This window comes from Triturus cristatus, chromosome 9, assembly GCF_964204655.1.
Source record: "Triturus cristatus chromosome 9, aTriCri1.1, whole genome shotgun sequence".
Classification (NCBI taxonomy): Eukaryota; Metazoa; Chordata; class Amphibia; order Caudata; family Salamandridae; genus Triturus; species Triturus cristatus.
Genome location: NC_140592.1, coordinates 468,733,310 through 468,758,663, shown reverse-complemented (window position 1 = coordinate 468,758,663; position 25,354 = coordinate 468,733,310).

Here is a 25,354-nt window from a genome sequence, read left to right as displayed (position 1 = left end):
ATTTTTTAATGTTTAATTTTTTGACTGTAAATGAATATTGAATGTGAATTAGAACTCTTGGAACTAAAATAAGTGTGTTTAGAGTCATTTTAATGCCTGAAATTGGTCGAAATAGAAGCTTCTGAGTAGGAGAAAAAGTCTGTAAAAATGGCAATTTTGGTCACATTGGGGCTATAAAAAGTAGTTATTCAACATGAAGCACAATCCAAATGACATTTTGAATCAATTTTTCTACAGTCACAAAAATCAATTTTCTGATGAAAAACTATGACCCGTGACCTGTCGAACTTTCTCCAAATGGTCAGAAATGATAATTTTTTAATGTTTAATTTTTTGACTGTAAATGAATATTGAATGTGAATTAGAACTCTTGGAACTAAAATAAGTGTGTTTAGAGTCATTTTAATGCCTGAAATTGGTCGAAATAAAAACTTCTGAGTAGGAGAAAAAGTCTGTAAAAATGGCAATTTTGGTCACATTGAGGCTATAAAAAGTAGTTATTCAACATGAGGCACAATCCAAATGACATGTTGAATACATTTTTCTACAGTCCAAAAAATCAATTTTCTGATGAAAAACGATGACCCGTGACCTGTCGAACTTTCTCCAAATGGTCAGAAATGATAATTTTCTAATGTTTAATTTTTTGACTGTAAATGAATATTGAATGTGAATTAGAACTCTTGGAACTAAAATAAGTGTGTTTAGAATCATTTTAATGCCTGAAATTGGTTGAAATAGAAGCTTCTGAGTAGGAGAAAAAGTCTGTAAAAATGGCAATTTTGGTCAATTTGAGGCTATAAAAAGTAGTTATTCGAAATGAGACACAATCCAAATGACATCTTGAATCAATTTTTCTACAGTCCAAAAAATCAATTTTCTGATGAAAAACGATGACTCGTGACCTGTCGAACTTTCTCCAAATGGTCAGAAATGATAATGTTTTTAACGTTTAATTTTTTGACTGTGAAGGAATATTGAATGTTAATTAGAACTCTTGGAACTAAAATAAGTGTGTTTAGAGTCATTTTAATGCCTGAAATTGGTCGAAATAGAAGCTTCTGAGTAAGAGAAAAAGTCTGTAAAAATGGCAATTTTGGTCACATTGAGGCTATAAAAAGTAGTTATTCAACATGAGGCACAATCCAAATGAGATTTTGAATCAATTTTTCTACAGTCACAAAAATCAATTTTCTGATGAAAAACGATGACCCGTGACGTGTCGAACTTTCTTCAAATGGTCAGAAATGATAAGTTTTTTAATGTTTAATTTTTTGACTGTAAATGAATATTGAATGTGAATTAGAACTCCTGGAACTAAAATAAGTGTGTTTAGAGTCATTTTAATGCCTGAAATTGGTCGAAATAGAAACTTCTGAGTAGGAGAAAAAGTCTTTAAAAATGGCAATTTTGGTCACATTGAGGCTATAAAAAGTAGTTATTCAACATGAGGCACAATCCAAATGACATGTTGAATACATTTTTCTACAGTCCAAAAAATCAATTTTCTGATGAAAAACGATGACCCGTGACCTGTCGAACTTTCTCTAAATGGTCAGAAATTATAATTTTTTAATGTTTAATTTTTTGACTGTAAATGAATATTGAATGTGAATTAGAACTCTTGGAACTAAAATAAGTGTGTTCAGAGTCATTTTAATGCCTGAAATTGGTTGAAATGGAAAAATCTGAGTAGGAGAAAAAGTCTGTAAAAATGGCAATTTTGGTCACCTTGAGGCTATAAAAAGTAGGTATTCAACATGAGGCACAATCCGAATGACATTTTGAATCAATTTTTACACAGTCAAAAAAATCAATTTTCTGATGAAAAACGATGACCCGTGACCTGTCGAACTTTCTCCAAATGGTCAGAAATTATAAATTTTTAACGTTTAATTTTTTGACTGTAAATGAATATTGAATGTGAATTCGAACTCTTGGAACTAAAATAAGTGTGTTTAGAGTCATTTTAATGCCTGAAATTGGTCGAAATAGAAGCTTCTGAGTAGGAGAAAAAGTCTGTAAAAATGGCAATTTTGGTCACATTGAGGCTATAAAAAGTAGTTATTCAACATGAGGCACAATCCAAATGACATGTTGAATACATTTTTCTACAGTCCAAAAAATCAATTTTCTGATGAAAAACGATGACCCGTGACCTGTCGAACTTTCTCCAAATGGTCAGAAATGATAATTTTTTAACGTTTAATTTTTTGACTGTAAATGAATATTGAATGTGAATTAGAACTCTTGGAACTAAAATAAGTGTGTTTAGGGTCATTTTAATGCCTGAAATTGGTCGAAATAGAAGCTTCTGAGTAGGAAAAAAAGTCTGTAAAAATGGCAATTTTGGTCACATTGAGGCTATAAAAAGTAGTTATTCAACATGAGGCACAATCCAAATGACATGTTGAATACATTTTTCTACAGTCCAAAAAATCAATTTTCTGATGAAAAACGATGACCCGTGACCTGTCGAACAGTCTCCAAATGGTCAGAAATTATAATTTTTTAATGTTTAATTTTTTGACTGTAAATTAATATTGAATGTGAATTAGAACTCTTGGAACTAAAATAAGTGTGTTTAGAGTCATTTTAATGCCTGAAATTGGTCGAAATAGAAGCTTCTGAGTAGGTGAAAAAGTCTGTAAAAATGTCAATTTTGGTCACATTGAGGCTTTAAAAAGTAGTTATTCAACATGAGGCACAATCCAAATGACATTTTGAATACATTTTTCTACAGTCCAAAAAATCAATTTTCTGATGAAAAACGATGACCCGTGACCTGTCGAACAGTCTCCAAATGGTCAGAAATTATAATTATTTAATGTTTAATTTTTTGACTGTAAATGAATATTGAATGTGAATTAGAACTCTTGGAACTAAAATAAGTGTGTTTAGAGTCATTTTAATGCCTGAAATTGGTCGAAATAGAAGCTTCTGAGTAGGAGAAAAAGTCTGTAAAAATGGCAATTTTGGTCACATTGAGGATATAAAAAGTAGTTATTCAACATGAGGCACAATCCGAATGACATTTTGAATACATTTTTCTACAGTCCAAAAAATCAATTTTCTGATGAAAAACGATGACCCGTGACCTGTCGAACAGTCTCCAAATGGTCAGAAATTATAATTTTTTAATGTTTAATTTTTTGACTGTAAATGAATATTGAATGTGAATTCGAACTCTTGGAACTAAAATAAGTGTGTTTAGAGTCATTTTAATGCCTGAAATTGGTCGAAATAGAAGCTTCTGAGTAGGAGAAAAAGTCTGTAAAAATGGCAATTTTGGTCACATTGAGGCTGTAAATGTAGTTATTCAACATGAGGCACAATCCAAATGACATTTTGAATCAATTTTTACACAGTCAAAAAAAATCAATTTTCTGATGAAAAACGATGACCCGTGACCTGTCGAACTTTCTCCAAATGGTCAGAAATTATAAATTTTTAACGTTTAATTTTTTGACTGTAAATGAATATTGAATGTGAATTAGAAATCTTGGAACTAAAATAAGTGTGTTTAGGGTCATTTTAATGCCTGAAATTGGTCGAAATAGAAGCTTCTGAGTAGGAGAAAAAGTCTGTAAAAATGGCAATTTTGGTCACATTGAGGCTGTAAAAAGTAGTGATTCAACATGAGGCACAATCCAAATGACATTTTGAATCAATTTTTACACAGTCAAAAAATCAATTTTCTGATGAAAAACGATGACCCGTGACCTGTCGAACTTTCTCCAAATGGTCAGAAATTATAATTTTTTAACGTTTAATTTTTTGACTGTAAATGAATATTGAATGTGAATTAGAACTCTTGGAACTAAAATAAGTGTGTTTAGGGTCATTTTAATGCCTGAAATTGGTCGAAATAGAAGCTTCTGAGTAGGGAAAAAAGTCTGTAAAAATGGCAATTTTGGTCACATCGAGGATATAAAAAGTAGTTGTTCAACATGAGGCACAATCCAAATGACATTTTGAATACATTTTTCTACAGTCCGAAAAAATCAATTTTCTGATGAAAAACGATGACCCGTGACCTGTCGAACTTTCTCTAAATGGTCAGAAATTATAATTTTTTGATCTTTAATTTTTTGACTGTAAATTAATATTGAATGTGAATTAGAACTCTTGGAACTAAAATAAGTGTGTTTAGAGTCATTTTAATGCCTGAAATTGGTCGAAATAGAAGCTTCTGAGTAGGAGAAAAAGTCTGTAAAAATGGCAATTTTGGTCACATTGAGGATATAAAAAGTAGTTATTCAACATGAGGCACAATCCGAATGACATTTTGAATACATTTTTCTACAGTCCAAAAAATCAATTTTCTGATGAAAAACGATGACCCGTGACCTGTCGAACTTTCTCCAAATAGTCAGAAATTATAAATTTTTAACGTTTAATTTTTTGACTGTAAATGAATATTGAATGTGAATTCGAACTCTTGGAACTAAAATAAGTGTGTTTAGAGTCATTTTAATGCCTGAAATTGGTCGAAATAGAAGCTTCTGGGTAGGAGAAAAAGTCTGTAAAAATGGCAATTTTGGTCACATTGAGGCTATAAAAAGTAGTTATTCAACATGAGGCACAATCCAAATGACATGTTGAATACATTTTTCTACAGTCCAAAAAATCAATTTTCTGATGAAAAACGATGACCCGTGACCTGTCGAACTTTCTCCAAATGGTCAGAAATGATAATTTTTTAACGTTTAATTTTTTGACTGTAAATGAATATTGAATGTGAATTAGAACTCTTGGAACTAAAATAAGTGTGTTTAGGGTCATTTTAATGCCTGAAATTGGTCAAAATAGAAGCTTCTGAGTAGGAAAAAAAGTCTGTAAAAATGGCAATTTTGGTCACATGGAGGATATAAAAAGTAGTTATTCAACATGAGGCACAATCCAAATGACATTTTGAATCAATTTTTACACAGTCAAAAAAATCAATTTTCTGATGAAAAACGATGACCCGTGACCTGTCGAACAGTCTCCAAATGGTCAGAAATTATAATTTTTTAATGTTTAATTTTTTGACTGTAAATGAATATTGAATGTGAATTAGAACTCTTGGAACTAAAATAAGTGTGTTTAGAGTCATTTTAATGCCTGAAATTGGTCGAAATAGAAGCTTCTGGGTAGGAGAAAAAGTCTGTAAAAATGGCAATTTTGGTCACATTGAGGATATAAAAAGTAGTTATTCAACATGAGGCACAATCCAAATGACATTTTGAATACATTTTTCTACAGTCCAAAAAAATCAATTTTCTGATGAAAAACGATGACCCGTGACCTGTCGAACTTTCTCTAAATGGTCAGAAATTATAATTTTTTGATCTTTAATTTTTTGACTGTAAATTAATATTGAATGTGAATTAGAACTCTTGGAACTAAAATAAGTGTGTTTAGAGTCATTTTAATACCTGAAATTGGTCGAAATAGAAGCTTCTGGGTAGGAGAAAAATTCTGTAAAAATGGCAATTTTGGTCAATTTGAGGCTATAAAAAGTAGTTATTCGACATGAGACACAATCCAAATGACATCTTGAATCAATTTTTCTACAGTCCAAAAAATCAATTTTCTGATGAAAAACGATGACTCGTGACCTGTCGAACTTTCTCCAAATGGTCAGAAATGATAATGTTTTTAACGTTTAATTTTTTGACTGTGAAGGAATATTGTATGTTAATTAGAACTCTTGGAACTAAAATAAGTGTGTTTAGAGTCATTTTAATGCCTGAAATTGGTCGAAATAGAAGCTTCTGAGTAAGAGAAAAAGTCTGTAAAAATGGCAATTTTGGTCACATTGAGGCTATAAAAAGTAGTTATTCAACATGAGGCACAATCCAAATGAGATTTTGAATCAATTTTTCTACAGTCACAAAAATCAATTTTCTGATGAAAAACGATGACCCGTGACGTGTCGAACTTTCTTCAAATGGTCAGAAATGATAAGTTTTTTAATGTTTAATTTTTTGACTGTAAATGAATATTGAATGTGAATTAGAACTCCTGGAACTAAAATAAGTGTGTTTAGAGTCATTTTAATGCCTGAAATTGGTCGAAATAGAAACTTCTGAGTAGGAGAAAAAGTCTTTAAAAATGGCAATTTTGGTCACATTGAGGCTATAAAAAGTAGTTATTCAACATGAGGCACAATCCAAATGACATGTTGAATACATTTTTCTACAGTCCAAAAAATCAATTTTCTGATGAAAAACGATGACCCGTGACCTGTCGAACTTTCTCTAAATGGTCAGAAATTATAATTTTTTAATGTTTAATTTTTTGACTGTAAATGAATATTGAATGTGAATTAGAACTCTTGGAACTAAAATAAGTGTGTTCAGAGTCATTTTAATGCCTGAAATTGGTTGAAATGGAAAAATCTGAGTAGGAGAAAAAGTCTGTAAAAATGGCAATTTTGGTCACCTTGAGGCTATAAAAAGTAGTTATTCAACATGAGGCACAATCCGAATGACATTTTGAATCAATTTTTACACAGTCAAAAAAATCAATTTTCTGATGAAAAACGATGACCCGTGACCTGTCGAACTTTCTCCAAATGGTCAGAAATTATAAATTTTTAACGTTTAATTTTTTGACTGTAAATGAATATTGAATGTGAATTCGAACTCTTGGAACTAAAATAAGTGTGTTTAGAGTCATTTTAATGCCTGAAATTGGTCGAAATAGAAGCTTCTGAGTAGGAGAAAAAGTCTGTAAAAATGGCAATTTTGGTCACATTGAGGCTATAAAAAGTAGTTATTCAACATGAGGCACAATCCAAATGACATGTTGAATACATTTTTCTACAGTCCAAAAAATCAATTTTCTGATGAAAAACGATGACCCCGTGACCTGTCGAACTTTCTCCAAATGGTCAGAAATGATAATTTTTTAACGTTTAATTTTTTGACTGTAAATGAATATTGAATGTGAATTAGAACTCTTGGAACTAAAATAAGTGTGTTTAGGGTCATTTTAATGCCTGAAATTGGTCGAAATAGAAGCTTCTGAGTAGGAAAAAAAGTCTGTAAAAATGGCAATTTTGGTCACATTGAGGCTATAAAAAGTAGTTATTCAACATGAGGCACAATCCAAATGACATGTTGAATACATTTTTCTACAGTCCAAAAAATCAATTTTCTGATGAAAAACGATGACCCGTGACCTGTCGAACAGTCTCCAAATGGTCAGAAATTATAATTTTTTAATGTTTAATTTTTTGACTGTAAATTAATATTGAATGTGAATTAGAACTCTTGGAACTAAAATAAGTGTGTTTAGAGTCATTTTAATGCCTGAAATTGGTCGAAATAGAAGCTTCTGAGTAGGTGAAAAAGTCTGTAAAAATGTCAATTTTGGTCACATTGAGGCTTTAAAAAGTAGTTATTCAACATGAGGCACAATCCAAATGACATTTTGAATACATTTTTCTACAGTCCAAAAAATCAATTTTCTGATGAAAAACGATGACCCGTGACCTGTCGAACAGTCTCCAAATGGTCAGAAATTATAATTATTTAATGTTTAATTTTTTGACTGTAAATGAATATTGAATGTGAATTAGAACTCTTGGAACTAAAATAAGTGTGTTTAGAGTCATTTTAATGCCTGAAATTGGTCGAAATAGAAGCTTCTGAGTAGGAGAAAAAGTCTGTAAAAATGGCAATTTTGGTCACATTGAGGATATAAAAAGTAGTTATTCAACATGAGGCACAATCCGAATGACATTTTGAATACATTTTTCTACAGTCCAAAAAATCAATTTTCTGATGAAAAACGATGACCCGTGACCTGTCGAACAGTCTCCAAATGGTCAGAAATTATAATTTTTTAATGTTTAATTTTTTGACTGTAAATGAATATTGAATGTGAATTCGAACTCTTGGAACTAAAATAAGTGTGTTTAGAGTCATTTTAATGCCTGAAATTGGTCGAAATAGAAGCTTCTGAGTAGGAGAAAAAGTCTGTAAAAATGGCAATTTTGGTCACATTGAGGCTGTAAATGTAGTTATTCAACATGAGGCACAATCCAAATGACATTTTGAATCAATTTTTACACAGTCAAAAAAAATCAATTTTCTGATGAAAAACGATGACCCGTGACCTGTCGAACTTTCTCCAAATGGTCAGAAATTATAAATTTTTAACGTTTAATTTTTTGACTGTAAATGAATATTGAATGTGAATTAGAAATCTTGGAACTAAAATAAGTGTGTTTAGGGTCATTTTAATGCCTGAAATTGGTCGAAATAGAAGCTTCTGAGTAGGAGAAAAAGTCTGTAAAAATTGCAATTTTGGTCACATTGAGGCTGTAAAAAGTAGTGATTCAACATGAGGCACAATCCAAATGACATTTTGAATCAATTTTTACACAGTCAAAAAATCAATTTTCTGATGAAAAACGATGACCCGTGACCTGTCGAACTTTCTCCAAATGGTCAGAAATTATAATTTTTTAACGTTTAATTTTTTGACTGTAAATGAATATTGAATGTGAATTAGAACTCTTGGAACTAAAATAAGTGTGTTTAGGGTCATTTTAATGCCTGAAATTGGTCGAAATAGAAGCTTCTGAGTAGGGAAAAAAGTCTGTAAAAATGGCAATTTTGGTCACATCGAGGATATAAAAAGTAGTTATTCAACATGAGGCACAATCCAAATGACATGTTGAATACATTTTTCTACAGTCCAAAAAATCAATTTTCTGATGAAAAACGATGACCCGTGACCTGTCGAACTTTCTCCAAATGGTCAGAAATGATAATTTTTTAACGTTTAATTTTTTGACTGTAAATGAATATTGAATGTGAATTTGAACTCTTGGAACTAAAATAAGTGTGTTTAGGGTCATTTTAATGCCTGAAATTGGTCAAAATAGAAGCTTCTGAGTAGGAAAAAAAGTCTGTAAAAATGGCAATTTTGGTCACATGGAGGATATAAAAAGTAGTTATTCAACATGAGGCACAATCCAAATGACATTTTGAATCAATTTTTACACAGTCAAAAAAATCAATTTTCTGATGAAAAACGATGACCCGTGACCTGTCGAACAGTCTCCAAATGGTCAGAAATTATAATTTTTTAATGTTTAATTTTTTGACTGTAAATGAATATTGAATGTGAATTAGAACTCTTGGAACTAAAATAAGTGTGTTTAGAGTCATTTTAATGCCTGAAATTGGTCGAAATAGAAGCTTCTGGGTAGGAGAAAAAGTCTGTAAAAATGGCAATTTTGGTCACATTGAGGATATAAAAAGTAGTTATTCAACATGAGGCACAATCCAAATGACATTTTGAATACATTTTTCTACAGTCCAAAAAATCAATTTTCTGATGAAAAACGATGACCCGTGACCTGTCGAACAGTCTCCAAATGGTCAGAAATTATAATTATTTAATGTTTAATTTTTTGACTGTAAATGAATATTGAATGTGAATTAGAACTCTTGGAACTAAAATAAGTGTGTTTAGAGTCATTTTAATGCCTGAAATTGGTCGAAATAGAAGCTTCTGAGTAGGAGAAAAAGTCTGTAAAAATGGCAATTTTGGTCACATTGAGGATATAAAAAGTAGTTATTCAACATGAGGCACAATCCGAATGACATTTTGAATACATTTTTCTACAGTCCAAAAAATCAATTTTCTGATGAAAAACGATGACCCGTGACCTGTCGAACAGTCTCCAAATGGTCAGAAATTATAATTTTTTAATGTTTAATTTTTTGACTGTAAATGAATATTGAATGTGAATTCGAACTCTTGGAACTAAAATAAGTGTGTTTAGAGTCATTTTAATGCCTGAAATTGGTCGAAATAGAAGCTTCTGAGTAGGAGAAAAAGTCTGTAAAAATGGCAATTTTGGTCACATTGAGGCTGTAAATGTAGTTATTCAACATGAGGCACAATCCAAATGACATTTTGAATCAATTTTTACACAGTCAAAAAAAATCAATTTTCTGATGAAAAATGATGACCCGTGACCTGTCGAACTTTCTCCAAATGGTCAGAAATTATAAATTTTTAACGTTTAATTTTTTGACTGTAAATGAATATTGAATGTGAATTAGAAATCTTGGAACTAAAATAAGTGTGTTTAGGGTCATTTTAATGCCTGAAATTGGTCGAAATAGAAGCTTCTGAGTAGGAGAAAAAGTCTGTAAAAATTGCAATTTTGGTCACATTGAGGCTGTAAAAAGTAGTGATTCAACATGAGGCACAATCCAAATGACATTTTGAATCAATTTTTACACAGTCAAAAAATCAATTTTCTGATGAAAAACGATGACCCGTGACCTGTCGAACTTTCTCCAAATGGTCAGAAATTATAATTTTTTAACGTTTAATTTTTTGACTGTAAATGAATATTGAATGTGAATTAGAACTCTTGGAACTAAAATAAGTGTGTTTAGGGTCATTTTAATGCCTGAAATTGGTCGAAATAGAAGCTTCTGAGTAGGGAAAAAAGTCTGTAAAAATGGCAATTTTGGTCACATCGAGGATATAAAAAGTAGTTATTCAACATGAGGCACAATCCAAATGACATGTTGAATACATTTTTCTACAGTCCAAAAAATCAATTTTCTGATGAAAAACGATGACCCGTGACCTGTCGAACTTTCTCCAAATGGTCAGAAATGATAATTTTTTAACGTTTAATTTTTTGACTGTAAATGAATATTGAATGTGAATTAGAACTCTTGGAACTAAAATAAGTGTGTTTAGGGTCATTTTAATGCCTGAAATTGGTCAAAATAGAAGCTTCTGAGTAGGAAAAAAAGTCTGTAAAAATGGCAATTTTGGTCACATGGAGGATATAAAAAGTAGTTATTCAACATGAGGCACAATCCAAATGACATTTTGAATCAATTTTTACACAGTCAAAAAAATCAATTTTCTGATGAAAAACGATGACCCGTGACCTGTCGAACAGTCTCCAAATGGTCAGAAATTATAATTTTTTAATGTTTAATTTTTTGACTGTAAATGAATATTGAATGTGAATTAGAACTCTTGGAACTAAAATAAGTGTGTTTAGAGTCATTTAAATGCCTGAAATTGGTCGAAATAGAAGCTTCTGGGTAGGAGAAAAAGTCTGTAAAAATGGCAATTTTGGTCACATTGAGGATATAAAAAGTAGTTATTCAACATGAGGCACAATCCAAATGACATTTTGAATACATTTTTCTACAGTCCAAAAAATCAATTTTCTGATGAAAAACGATGACCCGTGACCTGTCGAACTTTCTCCAAATGGTCAGAAATTATAAATTTTTAACGTTTAATTTTTTGACTGTAAATGAATATTGAATGTGAATTCGAACTCTTGGAACTAAAATAAGTGTGTTTAGAGTCATTTTAATGCCTGAAATTGGTCGAAATAGAAGCTTCTGAGTAGGAGAAAAAGTCTGTAAAAATGGCAATTTTGGTCACATTGAGGCTATAAAAAGTAGTTATTCAACATGAGGCACAATCCAAATGACATGTTGAATACATTTTTCTACAGTCCAAAAAATCAATTTTCTGATGAAAAACGATGACCCGTGACCTGTCGAACTTTCTCCAAATGGTCAGAAATGATAATTTTTTAATGTTTAATTTTTTGACTGTAAATGAATATTGAATGTGAATTAGAACTCTTGGAACTAAAATAAGTGTGTTTAGGGTCATTTTAATGCCTGAAATTGGTCGAAATAGAAGCTTCTGAGTAGGAGAAAAAGTCTGTAAAAATGGCAATTTTGGTCACATTGAGGATATAAAAAGTAGTTATTCAACATGAGGCACAATCCAAATGACATTTTGAATCAATTTTTACAGTCAAAAAAATCAATTTTCTGATGAAAAATGATGACCCGTGCGTGACCTGTCGAACAGTCTCCAAATGGTCAGAAATTATAATTTTTTTAATGTTTAATTTTTTGACTGTAAATGAATATTGAATGTGAATTAGAACTCTTGGAACTAAAATAAGTGTGTTTAGAGTCATTTTAATGCCTGAAATTGGTCGAAATAGAATCTTCTGAGTAGGAGAAAAAGTCTGTAAAAATGGCAATTTTGGTCACATTGAGGATATAAAAAGTAGTTATTCAACATGAGGCACAATCCAAATGACATTTCGAATACATTTTTCTACAGTCCAAAAAATCAATTTTCTGATGAAAAACGATGACCCGTGACCTGTCGAACTTTCTCCAAATGGTCAGAAATGATAATTTTTTAATGTTTAATTTTTTGACTGTAAATGAATATTGAATGTGAATTAGAACTCTTGGAACTAAAATAAGTGTGTTCAGAGACATTTTAATGCCTGAAATTGGTTGAAATAGAAAAATCTGAGTAGGAGAAAAAGTCTGTAAAAATGGCAATTTTGGTCACATTGAGGCTATAAAAAGTAGTTATTCAACATGAGGCACAATCCAAATGACATGTTGAATACATTTTTCCACAGTCCAAAAAATCAATTTTCTGATGGAAAACGATGACCCGTGACCTGTCAAACTTTCTCCAAATGATCAGAAATAGTAATTTTCTAATGTTTAATTTTTTTACTGCAAATGAATATTGAATGTGAATTAGAACTCTTGGAACTAAAATAAGTGTGTTTAGAATCATTTTAATGCCTGAAATTCGTTGAAATAGAAGCTTGTGAGTAGGAGAAAAAGTCTGTAAAATGGCAATTTTGGTTACTTTGAGGCTATAAAAAGTAGTTATTCAACATGAGACACAATCCAAATGACATCTTGAATCAATTTTTCTACAGTCCAAAAAATCAATTTTCTGATGAAAAACGATGACTCGTGACCTGTCGAACTTTCTCCAAATGGTCAGAAATTATAATTTTTTAATGTTTAATTTTTTGACTGTAAATGAATATTGAATGTGAATTAGTACTCTTGGAACTAAAATAAGTGTGTTTAGAGTCATTTTAATGCCTGAAATTGGTCGAAATAGAAGCTTCTGAGTAGGAGAAAAAGTCTGTAAAAATGGCAATTTTGGTCACATTGAGGCTATAAAAAGTAGTTATTCAACATGAAGCACAATCCAAATGACATTTTGAATCAATTTTTCTACAGTCACAAAAATCAATTTTCTGATGAAAAACTATGACCCGTGACCTGTCGAACTTTCTCCAAATGGTCAGAAATGATAATTTTTTAATGTTTAATTTTTTGACTGTAAATGAATATTGAATGTGAATTAGAACTCTTGGAACTAAAATAAGTGTGTTTAGAGTCATTTTAATGCCTGAAATTGGTCGAAATAAAAACTTCTGAGTAGGAGAAAAAGTCTGTAAAAATGGCAATTTTGGTCACATTGAGGCTATAAAAAGTAGTTATTCAACATGAGGCACAATCCAAATGACATGTTGAATACATTTTTCTACAGTCCAAAAAATCAATTTTCTGATGAAAAACGATGACCCGTGACCTGTCGAACTTTCTCCAAATGGTCAGAAATGATAATTTTCTAATGTTTAATTTTTTGACTGTAAATGAATATTGAATGTGAATTAGAACTCTTGGAACTAAAATAAGTGTGTTTAGAATCATTTTAATGCCTGAAATTGGTTGAAATAGAAGCTTCTGAGTAGGAGAAAAAGTCTGTAAAAATGGCAATTTTGGTCAATTTGAGGCTATAAAAAGTAGTTATTCGAAATGAGACACAATCCAAATGACATCTTGAATCAATTTTTCTACAGTCCAAAAAATCAATTTTCTGATGAAAAACGATGACTCGTGACCTGTCGAACTTTCTCCAAATGGTCAGAAATGATAATGTTTTTAACGTTTAATTTTTTGACTGTGAAGGAATATTGAATGTTAATTAGAACTCTTGGAACTAAAATAAGTGTGTTTAGAGTCATTTTAATGCCTGAAATTGGTCGAAATAGAAGCTTCTGAGTAAGAGAAAAAGTCTGTAAAAATGGCAATTTTGGTCACATTGAGGCTATAAAAAGTAGTTATTCAACATGAGGCACAATCCAAATGAGATTTTGAATCAATTTTTCTACAGTCACAAAAATCAATTTTCTGATGAAAAACGATGACCCGTGACGTGTCGAACTTTCTTCAAATGGTCAGAAATGATAAGTTTTTTAATGTTTAATTTTTTGACTGTAAATGAATATTGAATGTGAATTAGAACTCTTGGAACTAAAATAAGTGTGTTTAGAGTCATTTTAATGCCTGAAATTGGTCGAAATAGAAACTTCTGAGTAGGAGAAAAAGTCTTTAAAAATGGCAATTTTGGTCACATTGAGGCTATAAAAAGTAGTTATTCAACATGAGGCACAATCCAAATGACATGTTGAATACATTTTTCTACAGTCCAAAAAATCAATTTTCTGATGAAAAACGATGACCCGTGACCTCTCGAACTTTCTCCAAATGGTCAGAAATGATAATTTTTTAATGTTTAATTTTTTGACTGTAAATGAATATTGAATGTGAATTAGAACTCTTGGAACTAAAATAAGTGTGTTCAGAGTCATTTTAATGCCTGAAATTGGTTGAAATGGAAAAATCTGAGTAGGAGAAAAAGTCTGTAAAAATGGCAATTTTGGTCACCTTGAGGCTATAAAAAGTAGTTATTCAACATGAGGCACAATCCAAATGACATTTTGAATCAATTTTTACACAGTCAAAAAAATCAATTTTCTGATGAAAAACGATGACCCGTGACCTGTCGAACAGTCTCCAAATGGTCAGAAATTATAAGTTTTTTAATGTTTAATTTTTTGACTGTAAATGAATATTGAATGTGAATTAGAACTCTTGGAACTAAAATAAGTGTGTTTAGAGTCATTTTAATGCCTGAAATTGGTCGAAATAGAAGCTTCTGAGTAGGAGAAAAAGTCTGTAAAAATGGCAATTTTGGTCAAATTGAGGATATAAAAAGTAGTTATTCAACATGAGGCACAATCCAAATGACATTTCGAATACATTTTTCTACAGTCCAAAAAATCAATTTTCTGATGAAAAACGATGACCCGTGACCTGTCGAACTTTCTCTAAATGGTCAGAAATTATAATTTTTTGATCTTTAATTTTTTGACTGTAAATTAATATTGAATGTGAATTAGAACTCTTGGAACTAAAATAAGTGTGTTTAGAGTCATTTTAATGCCTGAAATTGGTCGAAATAGAAGCTTCTGAGTAGGTGAAAAAGTCTGTAAAAATGTCAATTTTGGTCACATTGAGGCTTTAAAAAGTAGTTATTCAACATGAGGCACAATCCAAATGACATTTTGAATACATTTTTCTACAGTCCAAAAAATCAATTTTCTGATGAAAAACGATGACCCGTGACCTGTCGAACAGTCTCCAAATGGTCAGAAATTATAATTATTTAATGTTTAATTTTTTGACTGTAAATGAATATTGAATGTGAATTAGAACTCTTGGAACTAAAATAAGTGTGTTTAGAGTCATTTTAATGCCTGAAATTGGTCGAAATAGAAGCTTCTGAGTAGGAGAAAAAGTCTGTAAAAATGGCAATTTTGGTCACATTGAGGATATAAAAAGTAGTTATTCAACATGAGGCACAATCCGAATGACATTTTGAATACATTTTTCTACAGTCCAAAAAATCAATTTTCTGATGAAAAACGATGACCCGTGACCTGTCGAACAGTCTCCAAATGGTCAGAAATTATAATTTTTTAATGTTTAATTTTTTGACTGTAAATGAATATTGAATGTGAATTCGAACTCTTGGAACTAAAATAAGTGTGTTTAGAGTCATTTTAATGCCTGAAATTGGTCGAAATAGAAGCTTCTGAGTAGGAGAAAAAGTCTGTAAAAATGGCAATTTTGGTCACATTGAGGCTGTAAATGTAGTTATTCAACATGAGGCACAATCCAAATGACATTTTGAATCAATTTTTACACAGTCAAAAAAAATCAATTTTCTGATGAAAAACGATGACCCGTGACCTGTCGAACTTTCTCCAAATGGTCAGAAATTATAAATTTTTAACGTTTAATTTTTTGACTGTAAATGAATATTGAATGTGAATTAGAAATCTTGGAACTAAAATAAGTGTGTTTAGGGTCATTTTAATGCCTGAAATTGGTCGAAATAGAAGCTTCTGAGTAGGAGAAAAAGTCTGTAAAAATGGCAATTTTGGTCACATTGAGGCTGTAAAAAGTAGTGATTCAACATGAGGCACAATCCAAATGACATTTTGAATCAATTTTTACACAGTCAAAAAAATCAATTTTCTGATGAAAAACGATGACCCGTGACCTGTCGAACTTTCTCCAAATGGTCAGAAATTATAATTTTTTAACGTTTAATTTTTTGACTGTAAATGAATATTGAATGTGAATTAGAACTCTTGGAACTAAAATAAGTGTGTTTAGGGTCATTTTAATGCCTGAAATTGGTCGAAATAGAAGCTTCTGAGTAGGGAAAAAAGTCTGTAAAAATGGCAATTTTGGTCACATCGAGGATATAAAAAGTAGTTATTCAACATGAGGCACAATCCAAATGACATTTTGAATCAATTTTTACACAGTCAAAAAAATCAATTTTCTGATGAAAAACGATGACCCGTGACCTGTCGAACAGTCTCCAAATGGTCAGAAATTATAATTTTTTAATGTTTAATTTTTTGACTGTAAATGAATATTGAATGTGAATTAGAACTCTTGGAACTAAAATAAGTGTGTTTAGAGTCATTTTAATGCCTGAAATTGGTCGAAATAGAAACTTCTGAGTAGGAGAAAAAGTCTGTAAAAATGGCAATTTTGGTCACATTGAGGCTATAAAAAGTAGTTATTCAACATGAGGCACAATCCAAATGACATGTTGAATACATTTTTCTACAGTCCAAAAAATCAATTTTCTGATGAAAAACGATGACCCGTGACCTGTCGAACTTTCTCCAAATGGTCAGAAATGATAATTTTTTAATGTTTAATTTTTTGACTGTAAATGAATATTGAATGTGAATTAGAACTCTTGGAACTAAAATAAGTGTGTTCAGAGTCATTTTAATGCCTGAAATTGGTTGAAATAGAAAAATCTGAGTAGGAGAAAAAGTCTGTAAAAATGGCAATTTTGGTCACATTGAGGCTATAAAAAGTAGTTATTCAACATGAGGCACAATCCAAATGACATGTTGAATACATTTTTCCACAGTCCAAAAAATCAATTTTCTGATGAAAAACGATGACTCGTGACCTGTCGAACTTTCTCCAAATGGTCAGAAATTATAATTTTTTAATGTTTAATTTTTTGACTGTAAATGAATATTGAATGTGAATTAGAACTCTTGGAACTAAAATAAGTGTGTTTAGAGTCATTTTAATGCCCGAAATTGGTCGAAATAGAAGCTTCTGAGTAGGAGAAAAAGTCTGTAAAAATGGCAATTTTGGTCACATTGAGGCTATAAAAAGTAGTTATTCAACATGAAGCACAATCCAAATGACATTTTGAATCAATTTTTCTACAGTCACAAAAATCAATTTTCTGATGAAAAACTATGACCCGTGACCTGTCGAACTTTCTCCAAATGGTCAGAAATGATAATTTTTTAATGTTTAATTTTTTGACTGTAAATGAATATTGAATGTGAATTAGAACTCTTGGAACTAAAATAAGTGTGTTTAGAGTCATTTTAATGCCTGAAATTGGTCGAAATAAAAACTTCTGAGTAGGAGAAAAAGTCTGTAAAAATGGCAATTTTGGTCACATTGAGGCTATAAAAAGTAGTTATTCAACATGAGGCACAATCCAAATGACATGTTGAATAAATTTTTCTACAGTCCAAAAAATCAATTTTCTGATGAAAAACGATGACCCGTGACCTGTCGAACTTTCTCCAAATGGTCAGAAATGATAATTTTCTAATGTTTAATTTTTTGACTGTAAATGAATATTGAATGTGAATTAGAACTCTTGGAACTAAAATAAGTGTGTTTAGAGTCATTTTAATGCCTGAAATTGGTCGAAATAGAAGCTTCTGAGTAGGAGAAAAAGTCTGTAAAAATGGCAATTTTGGTCAATTTGAGGCTATAAAAAGTAGTTATTCGACATGAGACACAATCCAAATGACATCTTGAATCAATTTTTCTACAGTCCAAAAAATCAATTTTCTGATGAAAAACGATGACTCGTGACCTGTCGAACTTTCTCCAAATGGTCAGAAATGATAATGTTTTTAACGTTTAATTTTTTGACTGTGAAGGAATATTGTATGTTAATTAGAACTCTTGGAACTAAAATAAGTGTGTTTAGAGTCATTTTAATGCCTGAAATTGGTCGAAATAGAAGCTTCTGAGTAAGAGAAAAAGTCTGTAAAAATGGCAATTTTGGTCACATTGAGGCTATAAAAAGTAGTTATTCAACATGAGGCACAATCCAAATGAGATTTTGAATCAATTTTTCTACAGTCACAAAAATCAATTTTCTGATGAAAAACGATGACCCGTGACGTGTCGAACTTTCTTCAAATGGTCAGAAATGATAAGTTTTTTAATGTTTAATTTTTTGACTGTAAATGAATATTGAATGTGAATTAGAACTCCTGGAACTAAAATAAGTGTGTTTAGAGTCATTTTAATGCCTGAAATTGGTCGAAATAGAAACTTCTGAGTAGGAGAAAAAGTCTTTAAAAATGGCAATTTTGGTCACATTGAGGCTATAAAAAGTAGTTATTCAACATGAGGCACAATCCAAATGACATGTTGAATACATTTTTCTACAGTCCAAAAAATCAATTTTCTGATGAAAAACGATGACCCGTGACCTGTCGAACTTTCTCCAAATGGTCAGAAATGATAATTTTTTAATGTTTAATTTTTTGACTGTAAATGAATATTGAATGTGAATTAGAACTCTTGGAACTAAAATAAGTGTGTTCAGAGTCATTTTAATGCCTGAAATTGGTTGAAATGGAAAAATCTGAGTAGGAGAAAAAGTCTGTAAAAATGGCAATTTTGGTCACCTTGAGGCTATAAAAAGTAGTTATTCAACATGAGGCACAATCCAAATGACATTTTGAATCAATTTTTACACAGTCAAAAAAATCAATTTTCTGATGAAAAACGATGACCCGTGACCTGTCGAACAGTCTCCAAATGGTCAGAAATTATAAGTTTTTTAATGTTTAAGTTTTTTGACTGTAAATGAATATTGAATGTGAATTAGAACTCTTGGAACTAAAATAAGTGTGTTTAGAGTCATTTTAATGCCTGAAATTGGTCGAAATAGAAGCTTCTGAGTAGGAGAAAAAGTCTGTAAAAATGGCAATTTTGGTCAAATTGAGGATATAAAAAGTAGTTATTCAACATGAGGCACAATCCAAATGACATTTCGAATACATTTTTCTACAGTCCAAAAAATCAATTTTCTGATGAAAAACGATGACCCGTGACCTGTCGAACTTTCTCTAAATGGTCAGAAATTATAATTTTTTGATCTTTAATTTTTTGACTGTAAATTAATATTGAATGTGAATTAGAACTCTTGGAACTAAAATAAGTGTGTTTAGAGTCATTTTAATGCCTGAAATTGGTCGAAATAGAAGCTTCTGAGTAGGTGAAAAAGTCTGTAAAAATGTCAATTTTGGTCACATTGAGGCTTTAAAAAGTAGTTATTCAACATGAGGCACAATCCAAATGACATTTTGAATACATTTTTCTACAGTCAAAAAAATCAATTTTCTGATGAAAAACGATGACCCGTGACCTGTCAAACAGTCTCCAAATGGTCAGAAATTATAATTATTTAATGTTTAATTTTTTGACTGTAAATGAATATTGAATGTGAATTAGAACTCTTGGAACTAAAATAAGTGTGTTTAGAGTCATTTTAATGCCTGAAATTGGTCGAAATAGAAGCTTCTGAGTATGAGAAAAAGTCTGTAAAAATGGCAATTTTGGTCACATTGAGGATATAAAAAGTAGTTATTCAACATGAGGCACAATCCGAATGACATTTTGAATACATTTTTCTACAGTCCAAAAAATCAATTTTCTGATGAAAAACGATGACCCGTGACCTGTCGAACAGTCTCCAAATGGTCAGAAATTATAATTTTTTAATGTTTAATTTTTTGACTGTAAATGAATATTGAATGTGAATTCGAACTCTTGGAACTAAAATAAGTGTGTTTAGAGTCATTTTAATGCCTGAAATTGGTCGAAATAGAAGCTTCTGAGTAGGAGAAAAAGTCTGTAAAAATGGCAATTTTGGTCACATTGAGGCTGTAAATGTAGTTATTCAACATGAGGCACAATCCAAATGACATTTTGAATCAATTTTTACACAGTCAAAAAAAATCAATTTTCTGATGAAAAACGATGACCCGTGACCTGTCGAACTTTCTCCAAATGGTCAGAAATTATAAATTTTTAACGTTTAATTTTTTGACTGTAAATGAATATTGAATGTGAATTAGAAATCTTGGAACTAAAATAAGTGTGTTTAGGGTCATTTTAATGCCTGAAATTGGTCGAAATAGAAGCTTCTGAGTAGGAGAAAAAGTCTGTAAAAATGGCAATTTTGGTCACATTGAGGCTGTAAAAAGTAGTGATTCAACATGAGGCACAATCCAAATGACATTTTGAATCAATTTTTACACAGTCAAAAAAATCAATTTTCTGATGAAAAACGATGACCCGTGACCTGTCGAACTTTCTCCAAATGGTCAGAAATTATAATTTTTTAACGTTTAATTTTTTGACTGTAAATGAATATTGAATGTGAATTAGAACTCTTGGAACTAAAATAAGTGTGTTTAGGGTCATTTTAATGCCTGAAATTGGTCGAAATAGAAGCTTCTGAGTAGGGAAAAAAGTCTGTAAAAATGGCAATTTTGGTCACATCGAGGATATAAAAAGTAGTTATTCAACATGAGGCACAATCCAAATGACATTTTGAATCAATTTTTACACAGTCAAAAAAATCAATTTTCTGATGAAAAACGATGACCCGTGACCTGTCGAACAGTCTCCAAATGGTCAGAAATTATAATTTTTTAATGTTTAATTTTTTGACTGTAAATGAATATTGAATGTGAATTAGAACTCTTGGAACTAAAATAAGTGTGTTTAGAGTCATTTTAATGCCTGAAATTGGTCGAAATAGAAGCTTCTGAGTAGGAGAAAAAGTCTGTAAAAATGGCAATTTTGGTCAATTTGAGGATATAAAAAGTAGTTATTCAACATGAGGCACAATCCAAATGACATTTTGAATCAATTTTTCTACAGTCACAAAAATCAATTTTCTGATGAAAAACTATGACCCGTGACCTGTCGAACTTTCTCCAAATGGTCAGAAATGATAATTTTTTAATGTTTAATTTTTTGACTGTAAATGAATATTGAATGTGAATTAGAACTCTTGGAACTAAAATAAGTGTGTTTAGAGTCATTTTAATGCCTGAAATTGGTCGAAATAAAAACTTCTGAGTAGGAGAAAAAGTCTGTAAAAATGGCAATTTTGGTCACATTGAGGCTATAAAAAGTAGTTATTCAACATGAGGCACAATCCAAATGACATGTTGAATAAATTTTTCTACAGTCCAAAAAATCAATTTTCTGATGAAAAACGATGACCCGTGACCTGTCGAACTTTCTCCAAATGGTCAGAAATGATAATTTTCTAATGTTTAATTTTTTGACTGTAAATGAATATTGAATGTGAATTAGAACTCTTGGAACTAAAATAAGTGTGTTTAGAGTCATTTTAATGCCTGAAATTGGTCGAAATAGAAGCTTCTGAGTAGGAGAAAAAGTCTGTAAAAATGGCAATTTTGGTCAATTTGAGGCTATAAAAAGTAGTTATTCGACATGAGACACAATCCAAATGACATCTTGAATCAATTTTTCTACAGTCCAAAAAATCAATTTTCTGATGAAAAACGATGACTCGTGACCTGTCGAACTTTCTCCAAATGGTCAGAAATGATAATGTTTTTAACGTTTAATTTTTTGACTGTGAAGGAATATTGTATGTTAATTAGAACTCTTGGAACTAAAATAAGTGTGTTCAGAGACATTTTAATGCCTGAAATTGGTTGAAATAGAAAAATCTGAGTAGGAGAAAAAGTCTGTAAAAATGGCAATTTTGGTCACATTGAGGCTATAAAAAGTAGTTATTCAACATGAGGCACAATCCAAATGAGATTTTGAATCAATTTTTCTACAGTCACAAAAATCAATTTTCTGATGAAAAACGATGACCCGTGACGTGTCGAACTTTCTTCAAATGGTCAGAAATGATAAGTTTTTTAATGTTTAATTTTTTGACTGTAAATGAATATTGAATGTGAATTAGAACTCCTGGAACTAAAATAAGTGTGTTTAGAGTCATTTTAATGCCTGAAATTGGTCGAAATAGAAACTTCTGAGTAGGAGAAAAAGTCTTTAAAAATGGCAATTTTGGTCACATTGAGGCTATAAAAAGTAGTTATTCAACATGAGGCACAATCCAAATGACATTTTGAATCAATTTTTACACAGTCAAAAAAAATCAATTTTCTGATGAAAAACGATGACCCGTGACCTGTCGAACTTTCTCCAAATGGTCAGAAATTATAAATTTTTAACGTTTAATTTTTTGACTGTAAATGAATATTGAATGTGAATTAGAAATCTTGGAACTAAAATAAGTGTGTTTAGGGTCATTTTAATGCCTGAAATTGGTCGAAATAGAAGCTTCTGAGTAGGAGAAAAAGTCTGTAAAAATTGCAATTTTGGTCACATTGAGGCTGTAAAAAGTAGTGATTCAACATGAGGCACAATCCAAATGACATTTTGAATCAATTTTTACACAGTCAAAAAATCAATTTTCTGATGAAAAACGATGACCCGTGACCTGTCGAACTTTCTCCAAATGGTCAGAAATTATAATTTTTTAACGTTTAATTTTTTGACTGTAAATGAATATTGAATGTGAATTAGAACTCTTGGAACTAAAATAAGTGTGTTTAGGGTCATTTTAATGCCTGAAATTGGTCGAAATAGAAGCTTCTGAGTAGGGAAAAAAGTCTGTAAAAATGGCAATTTTGGTCACATCGAGGATATAAAAAGTAGTTATTCAACATGAGGCACAATCCAAATGACATGTTGAATACATTTTTCTACAGTCCAAAAAATCAATTTTCTGATGAAAAACGATGACCCGTGACCTGTCGAACTTTCTCCAAATGGTCAGAAATGATAATTTTTTAACGTTTAATTTTTTGACTGTAAATGAATATTGAATGTGAATTAGAACTCTTGGAACTAAAATAAGTGTGTTTAGGGTCATTTTAATGCCTGAAATTGGTCAAAATAGAAGCTTCTGAGTAGGAAAAAAAGTCTGTAAAAATGGCAATTTTGGTCACATGGAGGATATAAAAAGTAGTTATTCAACATGAGGCACAATCCAAATGACATTTTGAATCAATTTTTACACAGTCAAAAAAATCAATTTTCTGATGAAAAACGATGACCCGTGACCTGTCGAACAGTCTCCAAATGGTCAGAAATTATAATTTTTTAATGTTTAATTTTTTGACTGTAAATGAATATTGAATGTGAATTAGAACTCTTGGAACTAAAATAAGTGTGTTTAGAGTCATTTTAATGCCTGAAATTGGTCGAAATAGAAGCTTCTGGGTAGGAGAAAAAGTCTGTAAAAATGGCAATTTTGGTCACATTGAGGATATAAAAAGTAGTTATTCAACATGAGGCACAATCCAAATGACATTTTGAATACATTTTTCTACAGTCCAAAAAATCAATTTTCTGATGAAAAACGATGACCCGTGACCTGTCGAACTTTCTCCAAATGGTCAGAAATTATAAATTTTTAACGTTTAATTTTTTGACTGTAAATGAATATTGAATGTGAATTCGAACTCTTGGAACTAAAATAAGTGTGTTTAGAGTCATTTTAATGCCTGAAATTGGTCGAAATAGAAGCTTCTGAGTAGGAGAAAAAGTCTGTAAAAATGGCAATTTTGGTCACATTGAGGCTATAAAAAGTAGTTATTCAACATGAGGCACAATCCAAATGACATGTTGAATACATTTTTCTACAGTCCAAAAAATCAATTTTCTGATGAAAAACGATGACCCGTGACCTGTCGAACTTTCTCCAAATGGTCAGAAATGATAATTTTTTAATGTTTAATTTTTTGACTGTAAATGAATATTGAATGTGAATTAGAACTCTTGGAACTAAAATAAGTGTGTTTAGGGTCATTTTAATGCCTGAAATTGGTCGAAATAGAAGCTTCTGAGTAGGAGAAAAAGTCTGTAAAAATGGCAATTTTGGTCACATTGAGGATATAAAAAGTAGTTATTCAACATGAGGCACAATCCAAATGACATTTTGAATCAATTTTTACAGTCAAAAAAATCAATTTTCTGATGAAAAATGATGACCCGTGCGTGACCTGTCGAACAGTCTCCAAATGGTCAGAAATTATAATTTTTTTAATGTTTAATTTTTTGACTGTAAATGAATATTGAATGTGAATTAGAACTCTTGGAACTAAAATAAGTGTGTTTAGAGTCATTTTAATGCCTGAAATTGGTCGAAATAGAATCTTCTGAGTAGGAGAAAAAGTCTGTAAAAATGGCAATTTTGGTCACATTGAGGATATAAAAAGTAGTTATTCAACATGAGGCACAATCCAAATGACATTTCGAATACATTTTTCTACAGTCCAAAAAATCAATTTTCTGATGAAAAACGATGACCCGTGACCTGTCGAACTTTCTCCAAATGGTCAGAAATGATAATTTTTTAATGTTTAATTTTTTGACTGTAAATGAATATTGAATGTGAATTAGAACTCTTGGAACTAAAATAAGTGTGTTCAGAGACATTTTAATGCCTGAAATTGGTTGAAATAGAAAAATCTGAGTAGGAGAAAAAGTCTGTAAAAATGGCAATTTTGGTCACATTGAGGCTATAAAAAGTAGTTATTCAACATGAGGCACAATCCAAATGACATGTTGAATACATTTTTCCACAGTCCAAAAAATCAATTTTCTGATGGAAAACGATGACCCGTGACCTGTCAAACTTTCTCCAAATGATCAGAAATAGTAATTTTCTAATGTTTAATTTTTTTACTGCAAATGAATATTGAATGTGAATTAGAACTCTTGGAACTAAAATAAGTGTGTTTAGAATCATTTTAATGCCTGAAATTCGTTGAAATAGAAGCTTGTGAGTAGGAGAAAAAGTCTGTAAAATGGCAATTTTGGTTACTTTGAGGCTATAAAAAGTAGTTATTCAACATGAGACACAATCCAAATGACATCTTGAATCAATTTTTCTACAGTCCAAAAAATCAATTTTCTGATGAAAAACGATGACTCGTGACCTGTCGAACTTTCTCCAA